Genomic DNA, 17,633 nt, shown 5'->3' with positions numbered 1-17,633 from the left:
CCTCATGGTCAGAGCTTCAGACAGCATATCGCTGCCTTACCACTCTGCGCCACAAGAGGCTCTTTTAATTGGTATATAGATTGGACCTAATTATTCTGAATGGTTCAGTAATAACAGATTACCCAGCAGAATTTACCTTCTGGTCGGGAGACAGAATGAGCACCATTGACTATATAATAATATCTAAAAACATGATGCAGAGCTCTGTAGAATTTGAGGTATTCTCTTTCTATGACAGTGACCATTTTTCACTTATAGTGCGCTGTCCCATCCCTACTAAACAACTCCGCTTATTACAGCGATATGAAGGCATGTCTAATGAGGAAAACTGCATTCCTAAAGTTAAGTGGAATATGAAGACAGATAAATTTATCAGCAATCTGTTAGGCTCTCAGTCCTTCATTAACAGGACAGAAGAGTTCCTATTAAGCAATGAAAATTCTATGTCCATATGTGCCTTTGATACCCTTGCAGAGAGCCTTCAGGAGACCCTAAGAGGCATAAAAACAGAATCGAGCAAGCACGCACATGGCCATTCTAAAATCTGGTTTGATCAGGAGTACAGGTCCCTCAAAAAAACACTGAGGGCCATTCCGCACTCCTTCAAAATTGCACAATGGTTGCCAATTGAAATCGCTACTGATTTGCCGTTATGCACAACGTCGTTGACAATCTGCAACACTCCTGAAACCGATCAACAAAAAGTGCTTCGTTGTAGCGCTTTCTGGGAAATCGCCAAAAGTAGATTCACCCTCCGAAAAGCGCTACACTCTTGCAACCAATCTGCAACACTAGCGAAAAAGACCTGTGCGTTAACATTGTTGCGGTTTCTGCAAAGTCCCTCCCCCTGGGCCTGTCCTCCAAACTTCCGGTGAACTGTTCGCCATTTTTTTTTTCTCGGACCGAGCGCAGATCAACGAATCAACGAGACAGCGCCTGGCTTTCCAGCACAATCGCTTTCGGAAATTGTGCCCGAACAGCACAATAGTATTTCAAAAGCACAGTAGCACACACCGTCAGGGCCCCAAAATATGCCCACAGCTTAAAACACCGTCTACCATCGGCCAGACCTTCGGTTAGCGGAGTCACCGTTCAGGGAGCATTTTTAAAAACTTTTCTCGAATGATCGCCGACCGCAGTCTACTGTTTAGCTTTGGGGGGTGCAATATATATGATGCAATGTAATATCATGAGGGACGGTTTCTGTGTTGTGGTTGTTCGTGTGGTTCTGCGTGCGTGGTTGTGCTGGGGTGTGGACAACCCCTTCCATCATCGGCTAGACCTCTGTCTGGCGGAGTCACCGTTCCCCGAGCATTTTTGAAAAGTTTTCTCTAAGCATAGCAACGAATAATCGCCAATCACATGTCATGTTTGGTGGATTTAAGTTTTGGCTGGCGAATATGATTGGGAAACTGTCGAGTATTGTGGTACTGGTTGCTCTGGGTGGACACCAGCGTGCGTTTGTGTAATGGCAGACATTTCAGCAAAATGGCTCCTGCTGCATGTCCATACTGCTCTTCTCGTGTGTAAATGAATCTGCGCATGCGAGAAGTCAAACAATAAGAGCTCCAAGCTGGCCATTAGAGACAGCTCTGGTTCCCGCATGAGGAGTTTTGAATGTGACATGTGACCTCATGTGGCCAATGTACGTGTCCCCGACTGCCCCCCTCCAATCAGGAGCCGGCTAGTCCTTTTGTCTTTGTGTGCAGGAAGGTATATGACCCGTTGCACCCCGCACCTCCATTTTGCTTAGCCACTTGCGAAGGCAGTATGGACTCCGTTTCCCAGTCGTCGTCCGTCCAGGCAACCGGCAGGGGACCTACATGGAAGGACGCCGAGATACGGGACCTGATGGCGATTTTCGCCAAAGAAAAAATTCAGGACGCCTTCCGATCCTCGCATCGGAATCGGGAGGTGTTCGAGCAGGTGGCCATGCGGATGCATGCCCTGGGCCACCACAGGACCGGCCTTGAATGCCGGTCCAAAACTGAAACGATGCGGGCAGAATACATGCGGGCCGTGAACCACAACAAGACGTCTGGCAACACGAGAGTGACATGCCATTATTTCGATCAGCAGCGGGAACTTTACGGTGAGGGGGACGGAGACGGCCGGCCAAAACGTGTGGGGAGGAGCCTCAAGGTTGTCCAGAGGCCGGCTGCTCCTGTGGAGGAACCAGCCACTGAAGAGGATCCAGGAGAGGGCACCTTGTCGACCGTCCAGCCTCCTCCCCAGGTCCAGCAACGCGGGGTGGACCTCATCACATTGGACCTGCTTGCCATCGTTCCTGGCGAGCAAACCAACGTGTCGCAGCAGACACCCCTTGCCTCCGGTAAGCACTTTTAACTTTGTACAAATGTGTGCTGTGACGTTTAGGAATCGTTTTCGCGTGTATTCGTTGCAACGCATAATATGCTAGGCTGTTTGTAGACTGTTTGCTATGGTAGCTTTTTAAAACGGTTATGTTTAACTAACAACCCCAAAAGATTTGATAATGGAGCAGATATTAAAGGAAGCGATCTGCAAACATCTGGAGGACAATTTGGTGATCCAAGGAAGTCAGCATGGATTTGTCTCCAACAGGTCCTGCCAGACCAACCTAGTTTCCTTTTTTGACCAAGTAACAGGTTTGCTGGATCGGGGAAATTTGGTTGATGTCATTTACTTGGATTTTAGTAAAGCTTTTGACAAGGTTCCCCATGATGTTCTGATGGATAAGTTGAAGGACTGCAATCTGGATTTTCAGATAGTTAGAGAACCGCACTCAAAGAGTTGTTGTCAATGGTGTTTCATCAGACTGGAGAGAGGTGAGTAGCGGGGTACCTCAGGGTTCGGTGCTCGGCCCGGTACTTTTTAACATATTTATTAATGATCTAGATGAGGGGGTGGAGGGACTACTCATCAAGTTTGCAGATGACACCAAATTGGGAGGACTGGCAAATACTCTGGAAGATAGAGACGGAGTTCAACGAGATCTGAACACAATGGAAAAATGGGCAAATGAGAACAAGATGCAATTTAATAAAGATAAGTGTAAAGTTCTGCATCTGGGTCAGAAAAATGAAAAGCATGCCTACTGGATGGGGGATACGCTTCTAGGTAGCACTGTGTGTGAACGAGACCTTGGGGTACTTGTGGATTGTAAACTAAACATGAGCAGGCAGTGTGATGCAGCGGTAAAAAAGGCAAATGCCATTTTGGGCTGTATCAACAGAGGCATCACATCAAAATCACAAGATGTCATAGTCCCATTGTATACGGCACTGGTCAGACCACACCTGGAGTACTGTGTGCAGTTCTGGAGGCCTCACTTCAAGAAGGACATCGATAAAATTGAAAGGGTACAGAGGAGAGCGACGAAGATGATCTGGGGCCAAGGGACCAAGCCCTATGAAGATAGGTTGAGGGACTTGGGAATGTTCAGCCTGGAGAAAAGGAGGTTGAGAGGGGACATGATAGCCCTCTTTAAGTATTTGAAAGGTTGTCACTTGGAGGAGGGCAGGATGCTGTTTCTGCTGGCTGCAGAGGAGAGGACACGCAGTAATGGGTTTAAACTTCAAGTACAACGATATAGGCTAGATATCAGGAAAAAGTTTTTCACAGTCAGAGTAGTTCAGCAGTGGAATAGGCTGCCTAAGGAGGTGGTGAGCGCCCCCTCACTGGAAGTCTTCAAGCAAAGGTTGGATACACACTTTTCTTGGATGCTTTAGGATGCTTAGGGCTAATCCTGCGTTGAGCAGGGGGTTGGACTAGATGGCCTGTATGTCCCCTTCCAACTCTATGATTCTATGATTCTATGATTCTATGATTTGCAGCATGCCTCAGCTATAGGCCTTCTGCAGTTCTATGGTATACTACTTTGGGAGCATGCTGTGTGGTTCAGGTTGTATGCTTGCTCCTTTTTCACTATTGTCTGCTGTTGTCCACAGAGACACAGATGCAATGCACAGAGCCCTGCGAGTCTACAGCTATGGGCGACATAGATAGCGATTCGGGGGCATCGACGAACCTTGGTAAGTATTTATGAGAATAATGGGGGGGGGGTGCTGTGTAAACTGCTTTGTGCTTTTCTGTTTGTGCAGGGGGCAGTTGCCCTGCTAGGAGAAAGAAGAGGGTACCTCTACATTGCTGGTGTTGCATTTTGAAGCTTACTTTACCACCCTTTGTTCCTAAAATAGTTTTTTTTTCTTTTTTACAGATTTCATCCCAGGAACACAGAAGGAGGAAGAGCGTGGGGTGCCTGGACCTCCTGCCCAACGCTGGCGGCTAGAGATTCGAGAGGGTGAGCATGCATGAACTGTTCCTGTCTAACCATAACTGCAGGACAATGATACAAACCACTAACCATGTGCTCCCTAGGCATTGTTGAGAGCCTTGCTGTGAAAATAGGCAACAAAAAAACCCACCATGGGCACCATGGGCGGTGTTGGTTGTATCAATGGCACTAACGGTTCTATTTCTCATTTTTACCAACAGAGGTTCTTTCGGATGAGGAGGAAACCCCCCCGGGTCCTGCCAGCCCACCACCTAGAGGTGCACTCCCAGCGGAGGAGAGGCTGATGAGGGACTCGGCTGAGGCACGTCTCCGTCTTAACAAAAGTTGGGGAAAGACACATCTCACTTTTATTATATGCTGACGACTTAGCCATATTTGCCAGAACCCCTATAGGACTGAGAAGAGCCTTAAGAGCGCTAAACTCCTACTGTCAATTGAATAGCCTGGTAATTAACCATGATAAGACCAAGATCATGGTATGTGGTAAGAGACCTAAATCTCATATCTGGAGACTAAATGGCACCCTAATAGAACAAGTCCAACATTACAAATATCTTGGCATTATTTTCCAGGCAACCTATTCAAGATCTGCCCATATTAATAACATCTCTTTAAATGCACAAGAATACCCAGATGCAATATCTAAGAAAAGTGGTAAATCCTGAGCTCAGGAGATCCTTTACCCTCCTTCATCACAATGCCCTACCCTCTGCTTACTTGAGTGGGAAATTTGATGGACTCCCTCTCAAGGATCAGCTCTGTATCTGCAAAGAGGGTCAAGTAGAGAATACAGAACACATCTTATTTGAGTGCAAGCTGTATAATCATATTCGCACAGGTGCATTAGTACCAATGCTTATAGAATGCCCTCACGACCTGAGAAAGCATCGCATGCAAATATTGCTATCAGATACAGATAATTTGTTAACTAGGAAAGAAGCAAAATTTGCGTGGCTAGCTTTAAGAATTAGGAAAGAATGGGTCACTCACGTATAGCCATAATAGGTCCACAGAACTTCTTATGTTTTTTGGTTAGTAGATGTATCGCACGTCTCTTAATCTTGTCTTTTGTTTTATATTTTAACAGCTTTATTAGTTTTATTGCTTTTATAGCTCATTTTATCCACGTAAAATAGTCAACAGCAGTTAATGCTTCTAAATGTTGGCTTTTATGGTGGAGAAGTTTTAAGTTTTATTGTTAATGCATTTTTAACCTTTTAATGTATTACCTTCCCTTTACAAACTGCTATTGTATAGTAGTGCTTCTATACTTTTGGTCTAAATGACCGTAAATAAATGATTTGAAATATCAGAGAGAAGTATCTAGAAAGAAAACAAGAGGAACAAAACAAGTTGTTCTTGCTTGTTGCTTCCCTCCCCTGTTGCACAACAATTCTGTCCAGCCAAGAAAGTTTGAACTCGACCTACTTTGAGACCCCGGTTGCCTTTGATGAGCCGTGGATGGTGATGAGAACCAATTGGCACAGGGCTTATTGGCTTCTTTCCAAATTGTTCCCTGAAGAACCACTGTTGATTGGCAAGTCCAGTGCAGTGGTGAAGGGGAGTGGTGTTGAAATAGGTTTTTCATCCAGCTCTCTGCTTCTCTTGAAGTCCTCTGCTCTTTCTCCCACTCTGGCTACACACAGCTGAAGGGTGAAGGTAAGGAGCTGCTTTTTCTTTGGGATATTTTGCTGAGAGCATGTTCTTTGTAACAGAGAGGCCTGATGATTTCCGGGCAAATGGAAATGCAGGTTGGCAGGAAGTGGGGCAGCAGAACTGGATGCAAATACTGTTGGTAGTTGGAACAATCCCTCACTCTGAGCGGAATTTGCCCCAAAACTTCAGCATGCCTGCACCCCATTATGGCTTGGCTATCATCTCTCTGGACTGGAAATGTACTAAAAAGTGCCAGTTTCATCCCAAAAGACTGAACACAATATCTGCACGCAAGCAGTCTTGGGAAGAGGTATGCTTCAGCCACTCTCCACGTTGTCCAGCAGGTAATTTTGCAGCCAAACTAGGAAGGGCCCCTTCTAATTCTTCCTTTTCCCAACACAGCAGCAATGCATTATTTACAAGACTATGGCCTGCCCCAGAAGAACTCTTAATCCCAGCTCTGGCTTTCCTAGTTCCTATTTTCTTTCCTATTGCAACCAGAGCAAACACCCCCAGGCAAACCTACCCCAGGAATGTCAAGCACCCATTTGTAATTAAGCATCTATTCTAATGGATCTTTTGTCTTTGCTTGGGAAATCCATCCTCAGGCCTTCCCCAACGATTATAATCAAGACATGGTGTCTGTAGGCAGGAGATAGTGGTCATCTTCTTCTTCTTCTTCTTCTTCTTCTTCATCATCATCATCATATTACTACTACTACTACTACTACTACTACTACTACTACTACTACTACTAGGAATAAAGCCTATTTTATATCTAAATAAAATGGGCACTAGGCCCCCGTCCCCGGGGAAGCCTTCGCAGGGCGAAGGTTTCCGGGGGGAGGGTGGTGCGGGTAGTGGTGGGTGACCTGGGGTGTCCTGGCACCGTCCCGGGGCATTCTCCTGTCCCCGGGAGCAGCCTCATTGTGGTGAGGCTGGTTCCGGAGGCGGGAGAAGGGCTGCGACCGGGCACCCACCTACCCTGAAGGCTTTTAAAGCCTTCTCTGTGCCCTGGGATCAGGTTCGCAGCAGCAAGGCTGGTCCCGGGGCCCAGAGAAGGCCGGCAGGAGCCCCCCCCCCCCCCATGAAGGCTTGGGAAGCAGGGACGCGGGACGGGAAAAGAGCAGGGATGCTGTGTCTTCGACGCAGCGTCCCTGGTCCTTTCCCAAGGTGGAAGAGAGGGCAGGCCGGAGGACTTACCGCACGGGCTGGCTGTTCAGTCTGCTTGGAAAGTCCGCGGCCAGGGCAGGTGAGGCTGGGCCAAGCAGCCAATGGGGAGCCGTGCTTTACACGGCTGCCCATTGGCTGGCTGCCCCTGGATGGACACTCGGAGGGGCCAATCAGGAGCAGGGCCCGCCCTAACTCCTCCCCAGGTGGCCTTACCCTTTTATTTAATCCGCTCCGCAGGAACGGTTAAAGATTGTTGTTGTTGTTGTTATTGTCTTACTCACATACATACAATGAACACATGGCTTCTGCTATAGCTTTTAGCCATTGTGCACTCAACTAATTAAGGGAATATTGCTCTGATATTCCAACAATTCTGGCTTTTTCCAGTCTATTTCAATAACCATTCTTGCTGTTGTAAATAAATTTAGTATTAATTCCAAATCATAGAATCATAGAATCATAGAATCATAGAATCATAGAGTTGGAAGGGGCCATACAAGCCATCTAGTCCAACCCCCTGCTCAACGCAGGATCAGCCCAAAGCATCCTAAAGCATCCAAGAAAAGTGTGTATCCAACCTTTGCTTGAAGACTGCCAGTGAGGGGGAGCTCACCACCTCCTTAGGCAGCCTATTCCACTGCTGAACTACTCTGACTGTGAAAAACTTTTTCCTGATATCTAGCCTATATCGTTGTACTTGTAGTTTAAACCCATTACTGCGTGTCCTCTCCTCTGCAGCCAGCAGAAACAGCATCCTGCCCTCCTCCAAGTGACAACCTTTCAAATACTTAAAGAGGGCTATCATGTCCCCTCTCGACCTCCTTTTCTCCAGGCTGAACATTCCCAAGTCCCTCAACCTATCTTCATAGGGCTTGGAATTAGATTAATACATAATCTATGTAACCTCTCCAAAAACACAATAGTCAATTTTGGTTCAAAATCCCTACCCAGCATTTCATTCACATAATTTGCCAGTGTCTTCCAAAATGTTTGTATTTTAGGGCAACATCAGAAAATATGGAACACACTTACAAAGGAACTATTACATCTCTAGCAGTTATCATCTGTTGTTCTCTATATAAGGGTTAATTTATGAGTAGGTACTATTGGAGAAATAATTTATTCATGTTTATAGACTAGTTGATGGTAGTTAGGAAGAGTTCTTTCCCAAAGCCAGCTCCATTCTGATTCTGTGATTGTAATTGGCAAATCCTTTCCTTATTTTCTAATATAGTTCACTGGATTACTATCCATATTAATTACCCAAGAAAACAATGATGCAATAGCACCTTTGACATTACCAGAGAATGTAAGAGTTGTTTTAGATTTTAGATTTTAAAACTACATATTTCCTTAAAGTTGCAGGTACTAAATGTCTGATTTGGGAGGGGGGAGTGAAATAATGGGGGGTTATCCCTCCTCCTCATAAACACCACTTCTTCATATAATAATATATATTGACCTATAGTTACTTTCTGTAAAGTATCCAAGTTATATTGTTTCAGGTTTGGAGATTACCTGAATTAGATTGATCTTGTATCTATTATTTAAAGATAATAGATCTTTAAATTATAGATACAAGATCTATAATAGATCTTTAAATAATAGATATTTAAAGATATTGATGTCATGAGTGACAACCCTGCACTAAACTACCCTTTCACTTATATCAAACTGCCCATAACCAATATTTCTATTATCATATCAATATTACACCATCTTGAATATTTTCCAAATATTGATTTTCTTCATCATATGTATACCATTCTACCATTTCTACTAGTCTCACTACACTATAATATGTAGTAATATGAAGTACTCCGAGTTCTCCTTTAACTCCTGATCTTATTACAATGTTCATAGCCACCCTAAATGTTTTTCCAATGAAATTAATTCTTTAAATACCTATTCCCAGGCCTTAAAGTATATTTAAAGTATATTTGACAGGTGATGTTAGATAAATAAAAACAGGATTCTAGATAAAATATTCATTTTCAGCATTGCCATTCACCAAAATACTAGCTCCTCTTTGATTTCTTCAAATATTTTTTGGTGAGTTTATTCGACAATAGAATCAAGATCTTATTTTCACCAAATTCCTAGATATTTAATTGGATGCACTGTCCATGGAAAGTAGCAAATCTTAGAACTGTCATTATTTTGCACTAAATATATATTTACCCAACCATTCCAACTTCCCCAAAATTAACCTCATAACTTGAAACAGCCCCAAATAAATGTATCAGATTCATAACTCCCATAGTTGTTCTCTTGGTTTAGATAGTGTGAGTATTATATATCAGCCACATATAAATACATATTAGAGATGTACACAGCTATGCTTACCAACCATATTCTGAATGATTGCATGACTTCTGGGGTTTCTCAAAGCCTGAAGAATGTTTCAGGGGTTTATCAGAGCTAAAAAAGTTGAGAAAGGCTGTTCTAACCTATCAAATGCCTTATCTGCATTGAGAAAATGAAGCATGATTTTATCCTGTGTTAATTGACCTTTATATATTACATTTATACCCCTCCTCAAATTTCCAGGCATCCCTCTTCTCCACAACAATATATTTATTGTTATATATTATAACAATGTATATATTATTTACTAAATAATATATTTAGTAATAACATTATCCTAGATATTATAAATGACCATATTTTGAGGCATCGCCCATCTGTAATAATAATGGTTTTCTGGATATACTTATGGAATCCTACAGTCTAATCCATGGAAACCAACCTGCAAAGTAGGAAATTGTGTTAATTGTATGGTTCTGACAGAAAGGCCTAGCAGTGGGGAGCTGTTATTCTTAACCATCACCACCATCCCCCTCCATTTAGACCACAGGCCAGTTTTCCAGTAAAGCAATGTCTAAGGTATTTGCCCATTTAGTACACCAAGTCTGGCAATGATATGTCTGACATAATTAGCCCCTTGGAAAGATCTATACATGTAGTCCGGCCTGCAAGGATGTGCCAATTAACCCTGTAGTTTGCTTATTTGTGTTATTGTATGGCATGTGTGTCATGTAGCCAAGAGATCCTTCAAGTGCCTGGCAGCCCAGTAAGGGATGTTCAGAAGTTGTCTGCTATTGCCTGCCCCCATGCCGCCACCCTGGGAATCCTTGTAGGTTGCCCTTCCGACTACTAGTGAGGATCAGTCCTGCCTAGCTTGTGAGATCTGATGGGATTGGGCTCCCCTGGCTAAGAGGTCCGTTCTGGAAGGCCAGTGCCAATGGCCAGCATGCCAGTGAGTGCCTGTCCAGGAAGAAGACGGTCTGATTGACATCAGTTGTCACATCTGTTGTGTTAATTAAGACAAGATAAACTTGACAGTTGTGTTCTTTGTGTTTCTGCTAGGCCAAGGGCAAGATGGAGGCCTCCACAGAAACAATTGTCTTGAATGTTGGAGGCATCAGACATCAGACTTACTGCAGCACCCTCAAAACCTTCCCAGGGACCAAGCTGTGCCGGCTCACGGAGCCCCAGGGCCGTGCCCAGTTCGACTATGACACGGACAACAACGAGTTTTTCTTTGACAGAAGCGCCAGGCTGTTTGGTGACGTGTTGAACTACTACAGGACCAAGCACCTCCACTGTGCCGCAGATGTCTGCAGGTCCCTCTGGGAGGAGGAGATGGCCTTCTGGGAAATTCCTCCAGCCCAGCTGGCCCCCTGCTGCTGGATGAAACTGAGCAACCCCGAAGGCCCCCAGGAGGAGTTTCTTCTCAGGGACGACAGTGACGATAGCCAGGAAGACAGCTTGGCTCTCCTGGGCCAGGTGGAAAGGAGGGGCCACCATTCCTGGGATCGGTGGCAGCCCAAAATATGGGCTCTCTTTGACAAGCCCTATTCTTCTAAACCACCCCATATTGAGTCTGGCAAACCACCCCATATTGCTGGCAAACCACCCCATATTGAGTCTGCCATGAAAACGCTGGTGTGATGTATGTATTTTTAAGAGGTTCATTCTCTTAGCACACCTGTGATGCATTAAAGCAACCTTGTTTTTCTGGTGCGGGGTTCTCTCCTTTCGCTATCGCCTTTTTGTTGCTGCTCCAGCTTTCTTTTAATCATCGTGCAAATAAACGTACCTGTGTTCAACAAGACAATCTGGACGTTGGTTCTTGGGCCAGAAGAGACATTACATGGTGTCAGAAGTATGGATTTTTTTCGACCCCCATGTCCGCTTGTTTTGCAAGGTAATTTGGCTGAGAACTGGAAATGCTGAGAGCAAACTTTTCGACTATATTTGACTGCAGCAGGAAATGATAATGTTTCAAACAAGTGGCAAGTGGCTATTTTGTTGAATTGTGTTGGTGATGAAGCTTTGTTAATTTATAATACTTTTGTTTTTTCTGGTGGAGAGCCAGAGGATGTAGAAGAAGTCCTTGAAGAGTTTAAGAAATATTGCACTCCACGAAAGAATGTGATATTTGAACGTTATTCTTTCTGGAATCATTCGTGGAGACAAGGAGAGACTGTGGAGCATTTTGTAACTGAGCTTAAATTAAAAGCTAATAATTGTGAATTTGGGTCTGCTTTTAATGAGATGGTTAGAGATAAAATTGTTTTCAGTGCAACCGAGAGACTGAAAGAGAGGCTGTTAAAGGAACCTAACCTTAACCTTGAGAAAGCAATTGAGATATGCCAGGTGGCTGAAGCAACAGCAAGTCAACTGCAAACTATGGCAAGTGTTTCTAAACAACTGCATGAGGCAACAGTGATAAAGGAGGAACATGATGAGGTTCCAGTACAAACGCTTGGAAATAGAAGACCACGTGCTGAGTGGAGACATGACAATGGAAGGGATAAGGAATGTTTCCAGTGTGGGATGGTGCACAAGACTCAAAGGTGTCCAGCATATGGAAAAAATTGTCACAAGTGTGGAAGAAAAATCATTTTGCAAGACTATGTGCTGTAACATCAATAGGACATGGCAAAGGACAGCAAAAAAAGCATGTTCATAATTTGGATTTACATAGTTTATTTATAGGAGTGTTGTCCCATACTGCTGGTGAACCGGATGCATTTCAAGCCCCTGGATGGTATGCAGATGTAATAATAAGAGGACGTACAGTAAAGTTAGATACTGGGGCTGAAGCAAATGTTCTGCCATTAAAAGTATATAATGACTTGCCAGTTCGGAAAGCATTAACTAAAAGTGATACAACTCTAGTGGCTTATGGTGGAACAAAGATAAAACCTTTGGGCACTATTGTCCTTGCAGTTCATACCATAAAACAGGAAGCTGAATTATTGTTTCATGTAACAGACAAATCAACTCTTCCATTGTTAGGTAGGGTGGCTTGTGAGACTTTGGACTTGGTTCGTCGTATAGATGTTGTAAACCCAATTGAATCGTTGTCACGTGAACACTTGTTCACAATGTATTCTGATGTTTTTGAAGGTCTTGGGGAGTTTGAAGGTTCCCATCATATACACGTTGATCCAACAGTTCCACCAATGATTCAAGCATGTAGAAAGATACCTTTTGCAATATTGGACAGACTTAAGGAGACATTAGAACAAATGGAAAGGGTAGGTGTGATATCTAAAGTTGATGGGCCTACAGAGTGGGTAAATAGTTTGGTCATCACAGAAAAAAAAAATGGGAAGTTGCGTATATGTTTAGATCCCCGTGACCTGAATAAAGCAATTCGTAGGCAGCACTACACCATCCCTACGGTAGATGATGTGCTGAGTCAGTTGGCTGGAATGAAAGTTTTTACAATTGTAGATGAAAAAGATGGTTATTGGCAAGTGAAACTGGATGAATCATCATCACACTTATGTACATTTAATACGCCATGGGGAAGATATTGTTTTAATCGCTTGCCATTTGGGCTCAAATCCTCTAGTGAAGTATTTCAACAGAAAAATCAAGACGTTTTTGGCCATATAAAAGGAGTATTCATGATAGCTGATGATATGATTATAGCAGCAAAATCTTCTGAAGAGCATGATCAGATTTTGGTTCAAGTAATGGAAACAGCAAGGGCTAAGAACATAAAACTTAATAAGGAAAAGATTCAATTTAAAGTGGATTCTGTTAAGTACATGGGGCATATAGTAACAGCCCAGGGTGTTAAGCCAGATGAAGAGAAAGTAAAGGCCATTAGAGAGATGCCACCTCCACAGGATAGAAAAGGTGTTCTCAGGGTTTTGGGGTCTGTACAATATTTGTCAAAATATATCCCAAAAGAGGCAGAGCTTACTGCCCCTCTAAGAAATCTGTTTAAAAAGGATGTCTTATTCCAGTGGATGCCTGAACATCAAGAGGCTTTTGAAATGGTTAAGCAGCAATTGTGCCAGGCACCTCTGCTTCAATATTTTGATCTAAAAAGACCTGTGGTTGTTCAGGCAGATGCATCAAAAGATGGGTTGGGAGCCTGTTTACTTCAAGAGGACAAGCCAGTATCCTATGCATCTAGGGCTCTTACAGCATCAGAACAAAATTATGCTCAAATAGAGAAGGAGTTACTTGCTGTGCTATATGCTATGAGGAAGTTTCATCAATATGTATTTGGTAAGGTTGTTTTGGTCCAGACTGATCATAAGCCATTAGAAGCTATTTTTAAAAAACCAATTGGTAGTGCTCCTGCTCGGTTACAACGTATGCTCTTACAGCTTCAAAGATACCAACTTAATGTGGTGTATACTCCCGGGAAGCAGATGTATCTAGCTGATACCTTATCAAGAGCCACTGTGGGTGCTCCCGTAAGTGATGAGGAGCAGGTAGAAGGCGAAAGAGTGGTACATGAAATAAATAGTCTAGAAATGAGTCCAGAAGGTGTAACAGCTATGCAGGAAGCAATAAATCAAGATGGCCAGCTCCAAGCATTAGTGACTGTTATAAAACAGGGATGGCCACAATACCGTAAAAGTGTTCCTCCATATGTGAAACCTTTTTGGCCAGTAAAGGATTCAATCCGTTATGAAGAGGGTATTCTCTATGTGGGTGAAAGGGTGGTCATTCCTGTGTCTCAAAGGCAGAATATACTTTCTCAGCTTCATGAGTCACATCAAGGAATCCAGAGAACCAAAGCTAGAGCAAGAGATTTAGTGTATTGGCCTTGCATGAATGATGACATTGAGGCATTTATTGGAAAGTGTTCGGTATGTGCACAGCTTGCACCAAGGAATCAAAAAGAACCACTTATCCCACATGAGATTCCTAATTTGCCATGGGAGAAAGTAGGAGTAGATATATTCGAATATGACCTCTCTCCATTTCTTCTAGTGATTGACTACTATTCAAAATACCCAGAAGTAGTCTCACTACCAGATAAAACGGCAGGAACGGTGATTGCCAAACTCAAAGCAATATTCGCTCGGCATGGCATCCCCAAAAGAGTTGTAAGTGACAACATGCCATTTGCTAGTCTGGAGTTTCAGCAATTTGCTCGGGAGTGGGGTTTTGAGCAGTGTTTTAGCAGTCCAGGATACCCACAGTCAAATGGGATGGTGGAAAGAGCAATACGTTCCATAAAACAACTCATTATAAAGGCAGAAGAGGGGCAAATTGATGTATATTTGGCATTGCTTGAATATCAAAATACACCTATCACAGGAATGGCACATTCTCCAGCTCAGATGTTGATGGGTAGAATGCTTAGAAGTAATCTGCCAGTAACCACTGAGCTGTTGCGCCCCAAAACACTGAGTGAGGTAAAAGTTGATCTTCAAAGGATACAGGAGAGACAAAAATATTTTTATGATCGAACAGCAAGATTCCTTAAACCATTACAAGAAGGGGATCAAGTATGGGTGGAAGCTAAAAAGGGGTGGTTTCCCGCCCTGGTAACAGAAAAATGTAATCAGCCACGCACATATTGGGTAATGACCCCTGATGGACGTAAGTACCGGAGAAATAGACGTAAGTTGAAGTATTGTGGTTCTGGAAGTAATGATGTGGAGCAAGAACCGGAAGTAGCTATTGAAGGGCAGTCTAACATTGTAATACGGAGAATGGGAGTATGGAGGAAGTTAAACCGGATGGAAATGATTGTAGTATAATGGGTGAAACACAGAATAGGCGAACTGAAGAAAGATCTCCCAAATATGTAACATCTTATGGTAGACCTGTTTTCATACCAGAAAGATATACACCATGAAAATTGTACAATTTTAAGGAAGATGTTTTTATAAAAGTGTTTTTGTTGTACAGTTCTATGGAAGCTTTGTTATCTGTGAAGGGAGATGTGATGTATGTATTTTTAAGAGGTTCATTCTCTTAGCACACCTGTGATGCATTAAAGCAACCTTGTTTTTCTGGTGCGGGGTTCTCTCCTTTCGCTATCGCCTTTTTGTTGCTGCTCCAGCTTTCTTTTAATCGTTGTGCAAATAAACGTACCTGTGTTCAACAAAACAATCTGGACGTTGGTTCTTGGGCCAGAAGAGACATTACAGCTGGAGGGCGTCACCCCAAGGGTCAGACATGACTCGGTGCTTGCACAGGGGATACCTTTACCTTTACCTTTATTCTTCTAAAGCTGTCATGGTAAGGAATGCTTCTACATGGACCCTTAGTGTGGGACGGTCTGGGAATGAAGGGATGCTTTAGGATGATCCTGCATTGAGCAGAGGGTTGGACTAGATGGCCTCTATTATCCCTTCCAATTCTATGATTCCATCCTATGAATCAAACAAATAACTTAAGAACAGCCCTGCTGTATCAGGCCAATGGTTCTCTTGTCCAGCATCCTCACTCACATAGTGGCCAACCACGTCCTCTCAAGAGCTAGCAACAGGGCAGAGAGTCTGAAGTCTTCCCCTGATGTTGCCTCCTGGCTCTGGGATTTACAGGTTCAATGCCTCTGAATGTGGAGGTTCCCCTCAGTCATCATAGCTCATAGGAATGGATAATTCTCCATGAATCTATCTAATCTCCTTTTAACACATTCCAATGGCCATCACTACACCCTCTGGCAACAAATTCCACATTTAATCCCTCTCTGTGTAAATGAGTATTTCAACTTGTCCATCCTCTAGTCAAGTGCACAGCCTTGATTGGTTGGTGAATTAATTCAGAGTCCTCATTGAAAAATAGTAATAGTGATGCATTTCTAAACTGAGGAGTGTTAAGAAAAAAATAATTGAGTCCTTTATGAGCAAAGGCCACATCTTTGAACTTTAGGCTCAGATTATCCTGGATTCTCCTCCCGAATCTACCCTTAGGAATAACAATTAATAGCAGAAATGTATTTTGGAGGCCTGGAACAGCCATTGTTGCTCCAGAATTTCCAGTTCTTGCAAGTTTAGAGGATTGATGGGGGGGAGGGAGCAATGGAAACTACATTTCCTATGGTATGGCGAGGACTGGTGGTGGTTTGGGGGGAGGGTTAGGAGTTTTTAGATTTTACTCTATTTTTATTGTCTTTTAAAGTATTGTTGTGAACTGTTGTGAGTTGGCAGGTCTAGGAGTGCTGGTGTACAAATGTAGTTATAAATATAAATAAATAAAATAATTGGGTGGAAGGGGGAGCTCACCCATCAATATTTCAAGGTTTCACTGGTTGGTCTCAGGTTAAGGCTCCAGCAAGTTCCCAATGCCCATGTGCAGCCAATGGACATCTCCCTACCCCCAATCTGGTGCATCCATGGCCAACAGGACCATCTAGACATCTATTACCAACTTTGGACACCATCAGATGAGGTTGTGGACATTCACATGTATTGTTCTAGGGAAACTGAGATGTTGGGAAATGGTGAATGAAGAAAAGCTAACATTATTTGGTGCTTGCTCTTCTAATGGGTTTTCCCATCTCTTTGCAGTGCTTGATGATAATTTCCCTGCTGTTCAGTATTGAAATCCTCATCCTCTATTTCATGGAACCAAAAACCTACTCAGCTGTCAACCTTTATGAAATTTCAAAAGACAACGGCAGTGTTACTTAGAAGCGTATCCCCCATCCAGTAGGCATGCTTTTCATTTTCCTTGGCTCCCCATCACAAAAGTAATTCTATGAGGACATGGTCACTTCCCCCTAGGGTCCCCACCTCCTTCACCTCATCCACCAACTCTTGCCTGTTGGTCAGTATTAAAATAAAGTAAAACGGATCACTACCCATTTGTGATGGTCCATGTGGGAACAAATGACATGTCCCTGAATACCATTGCTCCTATTAAAAAAGACTATCAAGATGTAGGGAGGAAGCTCAAGCAAATGGGGGCACAAGCGGTATTCTCTTCAATCTTGCCTGTCAAGGGAAGAGGAATGCGTCGGGAGAGGAAGATAATGGAGGTGAATCACTGGCTGCGTAGTTGGTGCCGGCAGGAGAGATTTGGTTTCTGGGACCATTATTATTATTATTATTATTATTATTATTATTATTATTATTATTATTATTATTATTATTATTATTATTATTATTATTATTATTAATTGGATTTATATCCCGCCACTCCCCGTAGGCTCGTGGCGGGTCACAGCAGTCCTATCCCCATTAAAATACCCATTAAAAGACTTTAAAACAATCCCAACATGGCGGAACTTATTATTCCCACCCCTGCTATC

Source organism: Paroedura picta, chromosome 13, assembly GCF_049243985.1.
Source record: "Paroedura picta isolate Pp20150507F chromosome 13, Ppicta_v3.0, whole genome shotgun sequence".
NCBI classification, from domain to species: Eukaryota; Metazoa; Chordata; class Lepidosauria; order Squamata; family Gekkonidae; genus Paroedura; species Paroedura picta.
The sequence above is the reverse complement of the archived record's forward strand: the minus strand, read 5'-3'. Positions refer to the sequence as shown.